This window comes from Carya illinoinensis, chromosome 11, assembly GCF_018687715.1.
Source record: "Carya illinoinensis cultivar Pawnee chromosome 11, C.illinoinensisPawnee_v1, whole genome shotgun sequence".
Lineage (NCBI taxonomy): Eukaryota > Viridiplantae > Streptophyta > Magnoliopsida > Fagales > Juglandaceae > Carya > Carya illinoinensis.
The window spans coordinates 20,118,483-20,139,329 of record NC_056762.1 but is presented as its reverse complement, the minus strand read 5'-3'; the positions used below and the strand labels follow the sequence as shown (position 1 = coordinate 20,139,329).

The following is a 20,847-nucleotide window of genomic DNA, read 5'->3' as shown; positions in this document are numbered from 1 at the left end:
GGGTTGAAAATGCATATGAGAATGAAGGAGATGATGAGGATGAGGAAGACCTAACATCTGAAATTGGGTTGGGTAGACATAGAGGAGTTAGGCGTGAAAGAGGATTTGAGGGGAACCTAGGGGGTCGGGATGGTGTCGATAGAGACTTGGGGAGCATCAAATTGACAATACCATCTTTCCAAGGTAGAACTGACCCAGAGGTTTATCTAGAGTGGGAGAAAAAAATAGATTTGGTATTTGATTGTCATAATTACTCTGAGGAGAAGAAAATAAAGTTGGCAGTAATTGAATTCACTGATTATGCAATTATTTGGTGGGATCAATTAGTGACCACTAGGAGGAGGAATCATGAGAGGCCTATAGAGACATGGGGAGAGTTGAAAGCTCTCATGAGGCAGAGATTTGTACCTAGTCACTACTATAGGGACCTTTATCAAAAGCTCAAAAATCTTACACAGGGGTCTAGGAGTGTGGAGGATTACCATAAGGAGATGGAGGTGGCTATGATTCGAGCTAAAGTAGAGGAGGACCGGGAGGCCACCATGGCTAGATTTTTGAGTGGTTTGAATAGAGATATAGCCAATGTGGTTGAATTGCAACATTATGTGGAGATAGAGGACATGGTGCACATGGCTATGAAGGTGGAGAGGCAATTAAAGAGAAAAGGGACAGCAAGGTACACTTCGGTTCCTAGCACTACTTGGAAATCAAAGTGGGATAGGAATGATCCTGCTGAAGCAAAGAGAAAGATCGAACCACCTAAGGGCAAAGATGAGGGACCTATCAGCAAAGCCAAGGTAGAATCTCAACCTTCAAGGAATAGAGATATTAAATGTTTTAAGTGTTTGGGTTCAGGGCACATTGCTTCTCAATGTCCAAATAGGCGAGTGATGATTATGCGTGACAATGGGGAGGTGATGACTGAGAGTGAGGATGATCGTGATGGAGTGCCCAAGTTGGTTGATGCTAGTGATGACGAAGGAGTGATATATGTTGTGAGTGAGTCTCTTGTTGCTAGGCGTGCTCTCAACACACACATTAAGGTGGATGATGCCGAGCAACAGAGAGAGAACATTTTCCATACTAGATGTCACGTCAACAGCAAAGTATGTAGTATGATTATTGATGGAGGGAGTTGTACTAATGTGGCTAGCACTATTTTGGCTGAGAAATTGAATTTACCAACCTTAAAACACTCTAGACCATACAAATTGCAGTGGTTGAATGATTGTGGGGAAGTTAGGGTAGATAGACAAGTGTTAGTTCCTTTTTCAATTGGAATGTATCAGGATGAGGTGATTTGTGATGTTGTGCCTATGCATGCTGGCCATATTTTGTTGGGGAGGCCGTGGCAATATGATAGGAGGGTGACACATGATGGGTTCAAAAATATGTACAGTTTTGTAAAGGAGGGTAAAACAATCAAGCTTGCTCCTTTAACTCCAAGCCAGGTCTATGAAGACCAATTGAAACTGAAAAGTGAGGTTGCTCAGAAAAGAAAGAGTGAAAATGAGAGTGATCAAAAAAGAAAGAGTGAAAATGAGAGTGATCAAAAAAGAATGAGTGAAAAAGAGATTGAGCAGAAAAGAAAGAGTGATAGTGAAAATGAGCACAACAAAAAGAGTGAAAAAGAAAGTAGAGATGTGGTTGAGAGTAGAGAAAAAAGAGTAGAGCCACGAGAGAAAAAAGAAAGAGAGTCTGCAGAGAGAAAAGGAAAGACAAAAGTGAGTTTCTATGCCAGAGAGAGTGAGGTTAAGAGGGCTTTCTTCGCAGATCGCCCTATGATTTTTCTTGTCTATAAAGAGTCTTATCTTACTCTTGATGACACTCACCAGTCTCTTCCTAGTTTGGCTATTTCCTTGTTGCAGGAGTTTGATGATGTATTCCCAGAGGAGATGCCTAATGAGTTGCCACCCATTAGAGGCATTGAGCATCAGATTGATTTTGTACCTGGAGCTGCTATTCCAAACCGACCAGCCTATAGGAGTAATCTAGAGGAGACAAAGGAACTTCAGAGGCAAGTTGAGGACTTGATGAGCAAGGGGTACGTGAGGGAGAGCATGAGCCCATGTGCAGTACCAGTGCTATTAGTGCCAAAGAAGAATGGGACGTGGAGAATGTGTGTTGATTGCAGGGCGGTCAACAATATTACGGTAAAGTATCAGCATCCCATTCCTAGATTAGATGATATGCTTGATGAATTGCATGGCTCTTATATTTTTAGTAAAATTGATCTTAAAAGTAGGTACCATTAAATTAGAATGAAAGAGGGTGATGAATGGAAAACTGCTTTTAAGACTAAGTATGGCCTTTATGAATGGTTGGTTATGCCATTTGGACTTACAAATGCGCCCAGTACTTTCATGAGATTGATGAACCATGTCCTACGTGCATTCATTGGCAAGTTTGTGGTTGTGTATTTTGATGATATCCTAGTGTACAGCAAGGACTTAAATGAGCATATTGAGCATTTGAGATATGTGTTTGATGTGTTGAGATGTGAAAAGTTGTATGCTAATTTCAAGAAATGTACCTTTTGCATGGAAAGAGTTGTTTTTCTTGAATATGTTGTTAGTACAAAGGGTATTGAGGTGGATGAAGAGAAAGTCAAGGCCATCAAGGAGTGGCCAACGCCAAAGAGTATCACTGAGGTAAGAAGCTTTCATGGTTTAGCTAGTTTTTATCGGCGTTTTGTTAAAGATTTTAGCACCATTGCTGCACCACTCACTGAAGTCATTAAAAAGAATGTTGGGTTTCATTGGGGGGCTACTCAAGAGAATGCTTTTGCCACCATTAAAGAAAGGTTGTGCTCTGCACCTGTGCTAGCATTACCTGATTTTAACAAAGCTTTTGAGATTGAATGTGATGCCTCAGGTATAGGGATTGGAGCTGTTTTGATGCAGGATAGGCGGCCCATAGCTTTCTTCAGTGAAAAGTTAAGTGGGGCCTCACTCAAGTACCCTATTTATGACAAAGAGCTTTATGCTCTTGTTCGTGCATTGGAGACTTGGCAGCACTATCTATGGCCTAGGGAATTTGTGATCCACACCGATCATGAATCATTAAAACATCTCAAGGGTCAAGGTAAGTTGAATAAAAGGCATGCTCGTTGGATGGAATACATTGAGACATTTCCATATGTCATCTGTTACAAGTAAGGTAAGGAGAACATTGTTGCTGATGCTTTATCTCGAAGGTATGTACTTCTTACTTCTATGAGTGCTAAGATGCTTGGGTTTGAATATGTGAAAGACCTATATGCCGATGACGCTGACTTCTCTAATGTGTACGTAGCATGTGATAAGGTGGCATTTGGTAAGTTTTACAAGCATGAGGATTACTTGTTTAAAGAAAACAAACTTTGTGTGCCAGGTTGTTCTATGCGTGAATTACTAGTGCGTGAGGCACATGGTGGTAGATTAATGGGACACTTTGGTGTCAAGAAGACTTTGGAGATTTTGCATGAACATTTCTTTTGGCCTAAGATGAAGAGAGATGTCACTCGCATTTGTGGCAGGTGCATTACATGTAGGAAGGCCAAATCTAAAGTGTTGCCACATGGGTTGTATACACCCTTACCCGTTCCTAGTGAACCATGGGTCGACATATCTATGGACTTTGTTTTGGGGCTACCTAGGACCAAAAGGGGTAGAGATTCTATTTTTGTGGTTGTGGATAGATTTAGTAAAATGGCACATTTCATTCCATGCCATAAAACAGATGATGCCACAAACATAGCTGACTTGTTTTTCAGGGAGATAGTGCGACTCCATGGTGTTCCCAGGAGTATTGTTTCTGATAGGGATGTTAAATTCCTTAGCTACTTTTGGAAGGTGTTGTGGGGGAAATTGGGTACCAAGCTCTTATTTTCCACTACTTGTCATCCGCAGACTGATGGTCAAACTGAAGTAGTTAATAGGACCTTAACTCAGCTTTTACGCACTGTTGTTCATAAGAATTTAAAAACTTGGGAGGATTGTTTGCCATTCATAGAGTTTGCATATAATAGGACCATGCATACTACTACTTCATATTCTCCTTTTGAAATTGTTTATGGATTCAATCCACTTACCCCTTTAGATTTGATGCCTTTACCGGTTGATGGCAAGAGTAGCTTGGATGGACAAAAGAAGGCGGAGTTGGTGAAGTCACTCCATGAGAGGGTACAGCTTCAAATTGCATAAAAGAATGAAAGAGTTGCTTCCCAAGCCAATAAAGGGCGAAGGCGTGTCATCTTTGAACCTGGAGATTGGGTTTGGGTTCACATGCGCAAAGAAAGATTCCCAGCTCATCGGAGGACTAAGTTGCATCCTCAAGGAGATGGACCTTTCCAAATCCTTGAGAAAATTAATGACAATGCCTATAAAGTGGATCTCCCAGGTGAGTATAATGTGTCTGCTACCTTCAATGTTTTTGATCTTTCTCCTTTTGACGTAGGTGAAGATTCGAGGTCGAATCCTTTTGAGGAGAGGGAGAATGATGGGAACCAAGGCAGGCCTACTCTTAAAGATCCTTTGCAAGTTCCAGATGGGCCAATTACAAGATCGAGAGCCAAGAAGATCAAGGAAGCAATGCAAGGATTAGTACAAACCACTTGGGAAGAAGCTAGCAAGAGCCCAACACTCAAGAGGGGCTTGAAAGAAGAAGAACCAGCTTTGATCCACTTGATCCAAGCTGTGGAAGACTTGACTTAGAAATATGGCCTTTAGATATTAAGGCTTTCAATTTGTTTAAAGGATTTTTATTATTAGTTTTGAATAAGTGGGCTTGAGGATGCTTAACCCACATATGTCTTACTTATTTGAACTAGGGTTTAGAAGTACTATAGCATGACACTGTTCACGCTACAGTACACGCGGCTACTGTTCACAAAGGGCATTTTTGAGAGAAAGGGTCTCAAATTTTAGTCTAGGGTTTTATCATGTTTTGGGGAGGGTATTTAAAGGATGTAATCAGCCATTTCAAGGCAGACATTATTTTATTTTGAATTTTAATTGTGAGTGAGTTTTCTCCTCTTGTTCTTAATTGAACTCTTGAACTTATCAAAGGTAAATCACAACCTTTGTGGCGTTCCTCCTCGTAATTTGGGTTCTTGAGACGGGATTTCAACGGGTCTAGATTTTGATATAATCTAGGTTCTTGAAACGAGTTCTCAACGGGTCTAAATTCTCCATCCATAGACTTCAGTTTGGCGTTCTTGGGTTTGTTTTTCCAATATTGTTGTTGGGTCTCAAAGCGAGTCGATTGGGGTTCACATCATCACCTGAACGAGGTATACACATAACATGTCCAACTGTAACATACCAATCAATATACACACATAAATTTAAATCCACCATCCATTAAAATTCAATACACAACAACCAACATAACCATGAAATGCAATAAAACCACTTTCAACATAGTCTGTCCAACTGTTAATATCAACCTACAAATGTTCTTTCAAGCTTCATACACACCAACAACCAACATATCACTTCAATATTTAGTACCAATTCACATCATTCCACTTCACACTCCCATATACATAACTCAAATTGTAAGACATATCAACATGCTTGCTGCCCATCCAACACAAATGTAGATATTTTATCCATCTAACACTTGAGTTCAACACAATAAATAACACAACCGTATAATCATAAACCAAATTCACATATCACAAAATCTAAAAATGCTCTTGAAATCGATACACATACTCATACCCAATCCATATATCACTTGAGCTCAACCCAAATCCATCACACAACCATTGTTCATGCATAGCACATCCAATATACTCAATATATAACCTGTCAATATAAACATTTACAAACATTCTATTCAATCTATAAGCCTCTTGGTAATACATACTCATTCCAAAATCACAAGCCCCCCACAAACACACATACTCTTGATGGCAAGTTTCCAATCACTATATCAATTCTTTATAGTTTAGTGAAACCTACATATTCAATACATAAAACCTGTCTATATCATTTATACATCTACACAACACAATCACAAAGTTTCATAAACTACAATCATGGCTCCACAAAACCACAACAATAGATCACTTCTTATTATCCGTTTTTTCTTTTGTTCACCATAAAGCTGTGAAAGCCGCTCCAAATTATCATATTCAGTATTCACAGAAGGTTTAAACATTACCAGCAGTTATTTTCTATCTAAGGTTCTTCAAGTTTTCAACCATTTTTCCTTGATTTCTTAATCAATTAAAGCTTTCTGTCTTTAGTTTCACAATTATCCAGCCTCCATTGATCATCATTGGAAACACCAAACGATATTGAATAACTAAATAGCATTAGTACATGCAAAAAAAAAAAACAACATACCTCATGAAAGAGAACCCTGTAAGCATTTAAATCATCGTAAAGTGGATGTCCCTCAATGCTGCAATAATCCAACGCTTCAACAATACAAAGGAAGCACTTTTTACATAAATTTTTCATTTTCTTATTTTAAGCAAAAGAGTTAAAAAAAATTACTGCCGAAGTCCATCGTACCTTCTCTTTATGAAGGAGATCTAGAATTTAATTATATGAAAACTCTTGCAGGGGCCTGAAAAAAAAAAACATTTATGCTCATCAAGTAATTAAGAAAGTTAGCATATAAAACACATGGTAACCCACTCCTGCATCTAAGACCAAATAATAAGCACACACAATCAGAAACAGAAAGATTGCCCATGCATCAAAATATATGGCAGCAAAAAAGTTTAATAACGGCTGATTGGAAAATAGCACAAAAGAAGGGTTACTTGTACATCATGACACGTCAAGATGCTCAGTACAAACTTTTCATGTTTGATAACTCAGTCACTTACGGATATTCTAAATAAGGGTTGCTAAAGGCCAACAATCCCACACATATAAAGCAACATAAACTAAAAATGAGCTAGTCAGTGTCACTAAATGACACAACTCAATCTAGATGGAGACGATGGAGATGCCCCTAAGCAAGAAACTTGAATAAATATCATGATACCACCATGTTCTTTGACAATCTGCACAAGTTAATAAGGATGAGAAAGAAAGAATGGAAAATATATGTCCCACAAGGAAAAAAAAGCATCAAACACTCAATCTGCAAAAATTCTCCTACAAATCCACAATTTAGGTACACACAGAAATAAGCATCGTGGCTAATCTTTTTTCCCAAAGGTGGGGTCCCGCATCCCCCAAGCAATGGAGGGATTTTTGGCTGATAATTTAACTGCTAGTGCAATCTTTGACCTAGTTTCTAAATTTAATTTCCAATTTCTACTAATTGCAAGCCAGATCACTAAAACCCAAAAAACCATCAGATCACAAAAACCACAAAAACCAACGGATCACAAGCATATCATGCAAAAACCAAAAATTTAAAATCCTTTCAAATCCAAAGATTGAAAGTAGATCCTACCACTTTCTCAGAATTAACTTGAGAAATTTAACTTATTTCTAGTATCAAAGAAGATAACCAGAAGAATAGACTGAGAGCATACTTCAGATATCTCATGCCCCACATTGCAAACATGAATGACCTTAGAAAGTTCTGTCATCGTGAACCAGCCTGTAACAAAAACTCAAACAACGTTACTTAACCATTTATTATAGCTTAGGTGCACTATCACACCCAACATTCTTCTATTTCAAAATGCAATATATATATAATTATTTGACTCAGCAACCATGTATACAAATGTACTTTGTGGAGTGCAATAACAAAGTCAAGTGCAAAACACGCTTAAAACCAGTGTTCAAGTGCCTTCAAAAACCCAAATTCTTTGGAAGTAAATATTGAAATTAATCTAGAATTAGTGGCGGAGCCACGTTGGGGCGGGGGGGGCGCAAGAAATTTGAAAAAATATATATACGTTAATTTTTTTATTTAATAAAATAATATTAATTTATCATGCATTAGCCCCTCCATAAAATTTAATCTGATATAAAAATGAAATAAATAAAATACATATTTTTATTATTAAAAAAAAATTCTAACTATAACCAATAGTATTTCTAATCTCTTTCCATTTTCTAAAGCATTTCAATCTCCAAGTTATGGCTTACGGCAATCTGCCATTTACAGACTGGCATTTCTTTCGCACACGGCACAACACATCTCGTCCTTCACATTTTGTTTTCTCCATTTTCCAACATCAAAACAAAGAAAAGAAACAGACATTTTACCCGCTCGACTGTTATGTGTTTAGCAATCTGAAGTTTCAAGATTTAAGATCCATTGCAGATTTATATCAAAGATTGGTAGAGACAGAGAAATCAAAGACATATTATCTTATTGATAGATTGATTCATCTAATTTTGACTTTTTCAGTGTCTACAACAACCAGTGAACGAACATTTTCAACTATAAAGATTGTTAAAACAAGGCTTCGCAACAAGATTGAAGATGAATTATTAGCAAATAATTTACTTGTCTATAGTGAAAGAGAAATAACTAAGAATTTTGATTTAGATTCAATACTTGATGATTTTATTTGTTTAAAAGAACACAAGTTACAATTTTAGACTCTATATTTCTTTTGTTTAATATATTTGTATAAATGTCTTTATATTATTTCAATGATATATTGTCTTGACATATCAAATACTTTTTTAATACATAATTTATATTAAACGTATTTTATTTTTATTGTAAATCTTCCTATCAGATTATTATATACTGTAAAAAAAAATGTATAAAAGTAGAACAAAAAATATTTTATGTATATTGTTCTAGTTTTGTTTGGCCCCCACTAGAGTAAATTCCTGACTCCGCCACTGTCTAGAATCTACATGGAACTGACGTCCTAAAATCCAAGTAATATAGCAATACCCACATAAACTAAAAGAATTCTGCTTTTAAACAACGAGAGAGAAATTATAAGCAAGAAGCTGGACAACTAAAGAGAGTGTCTGCTAGTCAAAACCCAAGATGGTCGCGAAGAAATCCCGTGAAAAAAATAGAAAGAAATAAGACCTTTGAATCTCACAGAAGGAAAATCAAACACGACCACTTAGAGCACTAGCATTGGATTAGCTAAATGCCAATGCTTTTCATATTTTAGAGAATATTCACTAAATTGAACCCACATTGAATTAGCTAAACACATTTCATCTGAAATTTTAGCTACAGTAAATTCATCCCACATTTATGAAATGTACTGTAGCTTCTTCATACAAATATTTTATTATTTCTTATCCCATGGTCGTTTCTCTTTTCCTTCCCATTAGTCTATCTCACGCCTGATTTCCTTTTCCTTCCCGCGACCATCTCCTTCGCACGATTCCTTCTCCTTTTTTTCCTGCACATCTGCTTCTTTGCACAAACATCTTCTTCTTTCCCTTTTCCTTTTCCTTTTCCTGCACATATCCTTCTTCGCACGACCATCTCCTTTACAGCAGCTGCTCAAAGCCTCTCTCCAAATCATATACCAATAACACGGTAAGATCCGAAACCCATTGATTCCGTTTCTGGGTTTTGACTTTCCATTAGCTTCCGAATTTTTTTGTAAGCTAGATCGATAAATTTTGGATGGAAAGAACATAGAATGTTTTTCCTGTGAGACTCGACTTGGACTGTATAAAAAACCCATCGTTGGGTTTGGGTGTTAAGAAGTGTTGAGGTATGTTGTAAATAGTAGTGAAAAAGTAGGTGAAAAGTAATAAATAGTAATAAAAAATTGGTGAAAAATAATTAATAGTAGTAAAATATGTTGAAAAGTGTTGAGAGTATCTCAACACCCAAACACACCGGGAATGGATTGATGATGATTTTGTTTGTGCAACCTTTGGATTGGTGGCCTCCTGAGAAATGAGAAGTTGAGAACTTTTTACGCTTTCGTATTCCTCTTCACGCTCCCTCTTTCCTCTCTCGGTAAATACAAGAGCTACCCCCTTCCAACTATGGCGATGTCCTTTGAAGGTACGATTCCTACTCCAACTATCCCTTTTTTCCTCTTATTTCGATTCGTTGTACTACTTTTTTATTGTTTCAATTTATAAAAATTGTACAACATTTGGTTTTGCCGCAAATTATCACCCCAAAAGAATATGATCTGAGTTTCAAGCACTAATCCTTTCTAAAATTATACATATGGGATCTGGACAGTGAAAGTATGAGAGGCTAATGTAGATTGAGATAGTTAACGAATTTGAGTTTCGATACAAGTTGCTAACACAATCTTTCCTAATAATTTTTCCGGTACTAATTATATTTTGGTATGCATCTATTGTTATGGCTCTAATAATTTCTTCTTGCGGTGCATGGATATGCAGGGATTGCCAAATATTTATGTTCTATACACGTTGGAAATGTTAACTCTTGTGATCTCTGCTCCGTCTGCAGCTTTAGTTAAATAAACTTATTGTTTTCCTCCCCCATACAGACTTGCTGGGCTTGCTTTTATGTTTTCAGCTAGCATCTTGCTACAGATCCTGGTATGTTTTCATAATAGACTGGTTCTAAGGAGGGTTGTGAGAAGATAGAAAATTTGTTAGACATGGGTTCTAATGTGTACTTCGTTTCCAACAATATTTTCATGTGTGATGCTCATCAGTCACACAGAGGATTTCTACGGCGTGTTGTTGGTTTGTATCTCCCAGCACCTGAAAACATACTGTGATGGTCATGCCTTAATTTTACACCAAGTTATTGCTAATGCACGGGAAATAACTTTTGCATCATTGTCATGTGCAGGATCTTGGCAACAATATTCTGTTAAATGCAGTTTATAAGTTGTTTCAGTTTCCTGTGAAAATCAAAGCATCCCAGCACAAATCTGGATTAAATTGTGAGGCGATGCCTATGCCTCTTCTGTGTCTAGAGGATTCCTATCATTTGCACCCTCTATCCTAGTCTTATGAGTTCAAATCTATACTGCACCTGTACTGCATCCATAAAAGACAATATGGGTTCTATGCTTGGCCACATTACCTATGTACTGCAACCTGTTTCTTTTTTTTTTTTTTTTTGCCTAGTTCATCTATATGCTGATGTAGGGTTTGATCATGTGATTTATGCATATGAGATTGTGAATGTGTATAAAAACTATATAGAAATATCGGTTGGCAAATGACCATTAGCATGTGCATTATCAAATTATAGCAGGCAGTGTACAATTATACATGAATGTACTGCCAGGCACTACAATTTTTTGTTAACATCTATAAAAACTGTCAACTAGAGATTTTTATTTTATAGATTGTTGGATTGTGAAAATGAAAATGAATATGACTATTGGAGGTTATTGGAGATTATGAAAATAAAATAAAAAAGTATTTAAAAAAATAAAAAATTAATTAAAGAAATATAAATAATAAAAATAATAATATTTTATTATTATAGAGAATGTAATAGCTAATTGAATGTAGATTTCAAGGATTGAATCATTAGCTAAAACTTAAAAAGTTACATATTAGTCAAATTTTGAAGATTGAGATACCCAATCCAATGCCAATACTCTATTCCAAATTTGAAGTTCAAAGCTTTACTTTTTTTCCTGAGCAATTTCTCCGCATCCAAGAGGATCTTACATTCAAAGTGAAATAAATCAAACAAACAAATCGAAAAGAAGAGAGCTAGCTTGCCTGAGAACGAGAGCGATAGAGAGAGATGGGAGTGGGAGAAAGTGGACGAGGGATTACGAGAGAGGGGATGACGAAGGAAAACGAAATTTGGAGAAAATAGGCTCTTTTATTAATAGAATAAATAAATAGAAATAGATATAAGTCAGAAACATCCAAATAAGCAAACCCATTTTCCAGAAGCACGAACACAGGAGAAAACAATCATATATTTGAAACTCCAAATTTCTGTCTTTTATGAGTTCATGTACCGCATAATTTTGAACTCAAGACACCAAAAAACAACAGAAAGACTCCCAAGCAATGACAAAATATCTAAACAAATAGTCAACTAGCTAGGGCTTTATATATTTAAGCAAAATAAATAAATAAATATCTCTCAAGCTTGATTCCACAAAATTTCCCATATATTTCCCGGCAACCAAACACAACAGCATCGCGAGAGAGAGAGAGAGAGAGGCTCGAATATACCCAATATGAAACCAAGAAAAAGGGCGAAGTCTCGGGAGAGGAGTCTTTGATCTTTCGGTGTCGGATTAGATCGCCTGAAAAGTTGGAAGCCGATATCCTGTGCTCACAGCTTCTCTAACAAGTTCGATCCTCACCCTTCCCAACCATATTGCCCAGCTCTACCTCTCCCTCCACCCTTCCTCTATGTAATGCTCAGCCGACCCGAACCGGATAATTTTGACCCGACCAGGAGTGGTTATTTAACCGAATTTTCAAACATAAATTGATCGGGTTTTCCGACCCCCATTTTTTTAAAAAATTCAAATAAAAAAGAGAATCTTACACAAATGACCGGCAAATTTTATAAAAATGGAAAAAATTAAGGACTGGACCACAAATTTCTGACTAATTTCACTCAATCACATAGCATGTTAAGTACAGCAAATAAAAATTGTCTCAGAATTAAATTGGATTGAATCGTGATAAAAGTTAAAAGATATAAAATATTATTTTTTAATATTATTATTATTTTAAAATTTAAAAAAATTATAATAATTAAATAAAATAAATTGAGGTAAATTAAGAGGAATTGAGTAACTAAACTAACCGAAAAACTACCTGAAAAATGTACAAATGACATTCCATAATAAATAAAATGTTAAAATCTTTGCATTATTTCAGTAGGTTCATAAAGTTACAGCGATCAAATCAACAGATGAGCAAGATTCTAAATAATAATAATAAAAAGTAGTAACCCAAAAGAGAGCTCCTTTGGTGATCCTCCTCTGCCTTCCTAAAGCCATGCACCTTTGGTCAACCTGCTATGCCTTCCTAAGACAGCGCCTCGTGTTCTGCCTTACACGTCTGTCTATACAATTTCAGCAAGCTCAAGTTCAGCTTGAAGAGGTGCTGCTTCTGGTTCTCCTGGGTGCTGGATGGTACAGTGGATAAAGAGGGTAGGAATCTGTCGGAGGGTATTATAAAACCAACAGATGCAGCTCTTGAACCCATCCAAAAGTGGAGACGCGATGATGAGCATGAGAAAGATGAGCCAGAAGAGTGATGCCGGGAAAATTATTGAGGCTACTATGGAAACTGTCAACACTACAGAGAAACCTCCCCCCCGCAACTGAATTGGCTCTAGAGTGATGGGGAGATTGACAGAGATAAAAAGAAAGAGGAATGTGAAAATGGCAAGAAAGAAGAGAGAAAAGGGATGATGGTAGAGGATACCAGATTCTAAATTGACATGATCTTGGGGCGAAGGTTTGTCTTGGGATAAGAGGAGATATAGGCTTATGAAAGGCGGAACCAAATAGCGCAGATCCATGAGGCAACTGATTCTGCTACGTTCTCAACACTCAACAGGAAATGTACTTCTAGAATGAGAGGAAGGGGAGCTTGAACAAGCGGATGAGCCTGAACTGGGAAAAGTGCACCGGAGAAGGGTGGGGGAAAGGTCGCCGGGGGGTAGTCGAACAGAAGAATAGCAAGTAGCAACCACTTGTAATACGTATAACTGCGTAAGAATAGAAACGTTTTAGGTTTATTATTTATTTATAGGTGATTCTCATCAGCAGTACGCGCACGGTCTCCTCATCCACGCGCCTTGAATTAAGAGGGAATAAGACAGGAAAAAGAAAAGCTTGTTTGTAACCTGGTGGATCCCCACACCTTACAAACAGCTTTTCACCCTCCACCAGGTTACAAACTGCTTTTCTTTTCTTTTCTTTTTTTTGTTTTTCTAACTTGTTAGTGGGTCCACAACAAGTTAAGAAAACAAAAAAGTGTTGTGGGTTTTTTTTTCCTAATTTCTGCTTTTCTTTTTTGTTTTTTTAACTTGTTGTGGGTTTTTTTTTCCTAACAAGTTAGGAAAAAAAGAAAAGAAAAGCAGTTTGTAACTGGTGGATGGTGAAAAGCTGTTTGTAAGGTGTGGGGATCCACCAGGTTACAAACAAGCTTTTCTTTTTCCTGTCTTATTCCCTCTTAATTAATCCTACGGATGTAACATTTAGGATGGTTTATGATCTCATCAAATTCAAGGCAATTTCACATTGTGAGCTCACTCCTCACTTTCTTCCTGCCTTTTTTGTCCCTCCCAAAATTCAAGGCGCACGCCATCATTCCAGAGTTCGTAATAAAGTTTTGTTATATATAAGTAAAGTCACGTATTAATCTGTATATTAATATTAATTCTTTTATACTTAAAAATTAAATTAATATTATTTTTAATAAAATCTACTTTTTAACCAATCACAATAAATTAGTGTACATATTAATACATAAGTGTGCTTGCAACTAGACTTTTCTTTCATAATATCCTGGTAACACGTAGGATGGATGTCAAAAAATGCAGCATTGGGATGGAGAGACCGTGCGATCGCTGTAACTTTGTGAACCTACTGAAATAATGCAAAGATTTTAACATTTTATTTATAGAAAAATATAGTTGCAAGCACAATTGTACATTAATCTGTGCATCAATGTGATGTGATTGGTCAAAAAATAGATTTTATTGAGAACAGTATTAATTTAAATTTTAAGTATGAATAAATCAGTATTGGTATACAAATTAATACGCGACTATTCTTGTATATAAAAAAACTCTTTATTTATTATGGAAAGTCATCTATACATTTTACAGGTAGTTTTTGAAAGAAGTTATATCTATCGAAAGTTGGGTTTGATATGGGTTGGATATTTTTTTTTTAATTTAATAATTAAAAATATTTTTTAATAATATTTTTATTTTTATTTATTTTAAAAATATTTATAATGATTAAAAAATATATTAAAAAATACCTATATATTATCCCTTAACATTTCATCGGTGGTGGCTGCAGTCCCACGCATAGCTGTTTTGTTTGCAGTGCTTAACATGTGATGTGATTGAGTGAAATTAGTCGAAAATTTGTGTGTCCAGTCCCCTTTTTTTTTCCATTTTTATAAAATTTGCCGGCCATTTGTATAAGATTCTCTTTTTTATTTATCTTTTTTTTTCCCAGGAAAAAAGGGTAGGAAAACCCAATCATCTTCAGTTTGAAAATTCGGTTAAATAACCACTCCTGGTCGACTTGAAATTATCCGGTTTAGGTCGGCCGACCATTATAGAGAGAAAGAGTGGAGGAGGGAGAGGCAGAGCTGGGCAATATGGTTGGGAAGGGTGAGGATCGAACTTGTTAGAGAAGTTGTGAGCACAGGATATCGGCTTCTAACCTTCAGGCGATCTAATCCGACAATATCGAAAGATCAAAGACTCCTCTCTCAAAACTTCGCCCTTTTTCTTGTTTCCATATTGGGTATATTTGAGCCTCTCTCTCTCTTGATGCTGTTGTGTTTGGTTGCCGGGAAATATATGGGAAATTTTGTGGAATCAAGCTTGAGAGATATTTATTTATTTATTTTGCTTAAATTTATAAAGCCCTAGCTAGTTTACTGTTTGTTCAGATATTAAGAAGGATAAATAAAACAGATTCAATGAGATTAGTCATGGTGAAAGCGAGTTTTATCAGCCAGGGAAATATTGTTTGCGTGTATGTGTTTCTTTTGGTTAAATTTGAGTATATGTCTCTCTATTTCATTTCCCTGCATTTATATAATATTCACCTCCATGGCCATACACATAGATTCCGTATAGTCATACCGGACTAGCCGGTGGCCTACACAACCTCGTCCAAGCCCAGCATCACTAGGCACACACATTGCCAACCCGGACCCAACGCCAGTCTCAACACACCGTCTACAAATCGAGTGAAAACTCAGATTGCTGAGCAACTCGATCTAAAGGCGTACGAAATATAACGTTAACATTATTATTATTTTTTATATTATTTTTTAACTCCTTTGTCATTATTATTTATAGAATATTTAAAATCACCTTACTACCCAAACGCAACCTAAGGGAAGTGTTGGGAGCCACTATCGTTTTCATCTCTATTTTTTTTTCATGCATTCTTTTAATCTCCTTTCACATTTTAAACAAAAAAATAAATAAATCACAGCATCATTAAAAAAATATTTATTTAATCACTAAGTAAACAAAACAAAAAGGGGTATCATAGACCCTAAGCATTTCTCTAAGATTAAAATGATTTTGTAAATAGTAATAAAATAATTTGTAAATAGTATTATAGTATTAAGATGTTTTGAGTTAAGTATTTATTAAATTTTGATAAATGAGAGAGAAAATGTTGAATAAAAAATATTATAAAGTTAAAATATTATTAGAATATAATTTTTAATATTATTTTTGTTTTAAAATTTGAAAAAATTGACTTTTTTTTATTTTTTATTTAAAAGTTTGAGAAATTTGTAATAATTAGCTTAAAAGTATTTGCATTTGAATTATGTTTATGTTTATGTTCGACTGCTCATATGTTATTTAATTTTTTTAATTTTTTTTCACTTAATAGTTAAGGAAGTGACTATTAAAGTATTGACTTATTTTAATTTTGAAAGATGTTTAAAAAATATATTTTTTTTAAAAGTAAAATTTACACTAGAGGCACACCAAGTAAACAAACTTGAGTGGCATAGTAGTACTACCTTTCACCTAATTTGTCTTGTAAATTAATTTAGGGCATTGTTTATAATTAATTTGGGGTGAGTTGCAATGCAGATAGCATATGAACCAAAGTTTTGAAATCAGTTTTATTCTTGTTGGAATGGTTGGAATTCTTCGTATTAGAACTATAATGCCCAGATTGTGGATAAGTCAAAGAGTTACTTCTTATCTCTTTAAATCATATCTCACCATTTAGATATAAAATCTAAATTTCCAATTACACATAGATCTCAATGTTTTAAACCACCTATCCTAAAATAATTAACTAATAACACCACAAAGTCTTAATATAAATATCAACCTCTCAACATACCACGTCATCAGAACACGACAAAATTAGTTAATAAAATTTCCTAATACTCATAAAAACCTTCTATGCTTATTCCACCATGCTTAAATTCTCTCACCCACGCTTCTTAATCTTGATCCCCAACTAAAATATTCAGATTATTTGAAAAATATTGTAGAGATAAGCAGTGAGTCATCAACAACTCAATAAACATAGAACACATACTAGTATGTAAATATGAGCATTTACAAAATTTAAAATGCAAAACAAAATATTTCAATTTTAGAATGCAGATCCAAAAGAAATGTTATCAGAATATCAGAGCGACAATTCAAAACATTCATATTCAAAAGTGTCCTTTGGCATAACATGACTGATCATCATTATCTTATCATATCATATCAAAGCATCATATAAGAACAAAGACCATATTTAACCTCGTGGTAGGGTTGTACATTCTACAAAAAGACAAGCAAAATATAAATCACCATAATACCAAATAGGGCTGAGCACCGATTGAGTCGGAGTCGGATTTGGCCTCCTCCGACTTTGTCGGAGGCCGAATCCGACCTCCGACTCCGACTCCGCTTACACCCCACTCCGCTCCGACTCCGACTCCGACATGTCGGAGCGGAGTCGGAGTTGGGCTTTTTGTTGGGCTTTTTTTTAGCCTTTTTTCTTTGACCTAATTAACATTTCAATTTTACAATTTGCAACTTTAATCAGATTTGAGCTTCTATATCAATTTTTAAAAAAAATATAATTTGAGATTTCTAATTTATCTAACCAAAATTATCACATTAGAAAATAAAACTAAATTCAAAATCTATCACTATAAAAAATAAAACTAAATTCAAATGTGCAACCAAAATTAAAAACTAAATTAAAACCAAATACACATATTAAAATTACATAACCAAAATTACAACCTAAAATTAAAAGTACATAACCAAAATTAAAACCTAAAATTAAAAATACATAACCAAAGGTCCAAAATTACAACCTAAAATTAAAAATACATAACCAAAATTAAAACCTAAAATTAAAAATACATAACCAAAGGTCCAAAATTAAAACCTAAAATTAAAAATACATAACCAAAGGTCCAAAATTAAAACCTAAAATTAAAAATACATAACCAAAATTAAAACCTAAAATTAAAAATATATAACCAAAGGTCCAAAATTAAAACATAAAATTAAAAATACATAACCAAAATTAAAACCTAAAATTAAAAATACATAACCAAAGGTCCAAAATTACAACATAAAATTAAAAATACATAACCAAAATTAAAACCTAAAATTAAAAATACATAACCAAAGGTCCAAAATTACAACATAAAATTAAAAATACATAACCAAAGGTCCAAAAAGTGTCATTTTTCAACTTGTGCCTGAAAAAAAAAAACAAAATTAGTAAAGAAATAAGATACCATATAAATTTATAAAAATAAAGAAAGTAAAATTGAAATAAGATACCAGAAACAAGATTGTCAATCCTCTTCACGAAGTATGCTGGCCATAGAATTGGCTAATTCTGTATTAAGATGTTAAAGTATAGAAAATTAGTATTACAAAATGTTAAAATCAACTCATATAACAACTTAAAAAAATTTCCTAATACATTACCTGAGTCTAGCTTATAGCTCTCTGCATCATCAATGGCTTCAGAATAATTTTGACTCAAGCATATGGGAGCAGACTTCAACCAATTTTGCGAGCACACGAGAGCTTCTACAGTTCTAGGAGCCAAAGAGCTCCTAAACGGATCCAAGACACGGCCTCCTGTGCTAAATGCTGACTCAGATGCAACGGTGGTGATAGGAATGACCAAGATATCTCTTGCCATTAGAGCAAGAACTGGATACTTGGTGGAGTTGACTTTCCACCAAATTAAAATATCGAAACTCCCCGTAGGAATCTCAATGTTCTCCAACAAATACCGCTCTAACTCCGACTTACAATCCATCAAGGATGCTGTATGCTCTTTATGGAACTCTCTCAAAAAATCCAAGGGATCATAATCTGTAACAATACTACTACTCCCCATTGATGCACTAGCTTCACCGCTTTGAGTTTTGTTAGCACCAGTTACGCACCCACCACCAAACTCTACATATGCCTCATACAAATATTCCATATCCCTCTTGAGCAGTGCAACAAATTCCTCACCCTTCTCCTCACCCAATGTTTTCTTGAACCAATATGCTTGAGTAACCAATTTGAACCGCGGATCAAGAATAGCAGTAATAAACAACAACCGATTTATTTTTTCAAGATCACCCCAATATTTATTATACTTTGTCTTCATTCTGAAAGCCATTGAACTCAAACGTCGATTACTATTGTCACAAAAATTATTCAAGTGTTTATGAATGGCAATAAGCTCTTGGACATAATTATTTGATGTGACATATAATGTACCAGAAATGCGCAATGTAACACCATAAAATATTTGAAGAAACTTCGAAAAGTTTCTTATGGTCTCCCAATCATCCGGCCCAGGAGCTCCTAGACCCTTTTTCCCATGTCTATCCTCAGACAAATAAACTCGTGAGTAGGGATCTTCATTAAGCAAAAGTTGGAAGGCTTTTTAATACTTCTCAACCACGTCCAACATAAGAAAAGTCGAATTCCATCTAGTAAGCACGTCAAGAGTCAAAAAACTAGAGCATTGAACTTTTGATCTGTCAACACAAGACTTGAAAGTGGCAAGTCTTTGGGGAGAAGACTTCACATACTTAATCAAATTTCGGACCCTTACAATTGAGTCATCAACATCTTTCAAACCTTCACTCACAATAAGGTTTAAAATGTGTGCCGTACATCTCATGTGAATAAACTCGTGATTTGCAATACAATCCGCACTTCCTATTTCCCTTGTTCTCAACCAATCAATAGCGAAGTCGTTAGAGGTAGCATTATCCACTGTAATTGTGAGGATTTTGTCAATGCCCCAATCAAGCATACACTCCTCCAACTCCCTCCCAATCGTTGCCCCCTTATGGTCACTAATCCGAACAAATGAAATGATCCGCTTATGCAACTTCCAATTATTATCAATGAAGTGAGCGATCACACACATGTAATTAATATTTTGAATAGAAGTCCAAGTGTCGGTGGTCAGGCATACTCTAAGTTTGGTGGTCAAAAACATTTTCTTCAAACTATCCTTCTTTCTCAAGAATACCCTCATGCAGTCACGCATTACGGTAAATCGAGAAGGAATAGGAAACCTTGGATCAAGGGCTTTAACAAATTCCCGAAACCCTTCTCCCTCAACACACCTAAATGGTAGCTCATCCACTATCACCATCCTAGCAAGGGCAGCTCGGATTTTTTTCTCATTATATTTGGCCATCCCTAAGGTCTTCTCCCCTTCCCCTCCTTCACTTCTTGCTTCCGGGACCAAGAAAGTTTGACTCTTATCCAATTTACTCTTACGGTTTTTGGGGCAAAGTTGGATGTGTGTTTTCATGGCCGAAGTGCCTTGCCTTTTGGGATGGCATTTCCATTGCCTATGACAATGGTTACAAGTAGCTATAGGCTCTTCAGGATCACAATCGGGCACTCTTGTGAAGTGGGACCATACCTCAGACTTATTCTTAGGATTTCTACTACCAGGTGAAGGGCGAGGGGTAGAATGAAAGGCACTAAGAGTGCCTACCGAAGAGCCTATTGGTCCGCTAAACTCATCAACTATTGGACTGGGAATATCAATCGGTTGTTCTGGAGCTGGAATGCCAGGACAAGATGCACCTGTGGATGTAGGAGTGTTTGTGCCTTCCATATCCATGATTTAATAACTATAACTGTAGAACACAACAAATAAGATAAACATAAACAAAATAAATTCATGAACTAATGTAAAGATTACTCAAGTAAATCAACCAAAATATGTCACAAACGAAAATATGCTTTATTTAGTGGACATAGACTATAGTAGCTAGCTGGATTCACCTATGGCTTTAAAAT

The 20,847-nt window shown here is 35.6% G+C and overlaps 1 pseudogene; it reads left to right on the top strand.

Moving 5' to 3' along the window:
• The first annotated feature begins 257 nt into the window (after positions 1 to 257).
• Positions 258 to 13,080, top strand: LOC122282280 (annotated as a pseudogene).
• Positions 13,081 to 20,847: the final 7,767 nt, after the last annotated feature.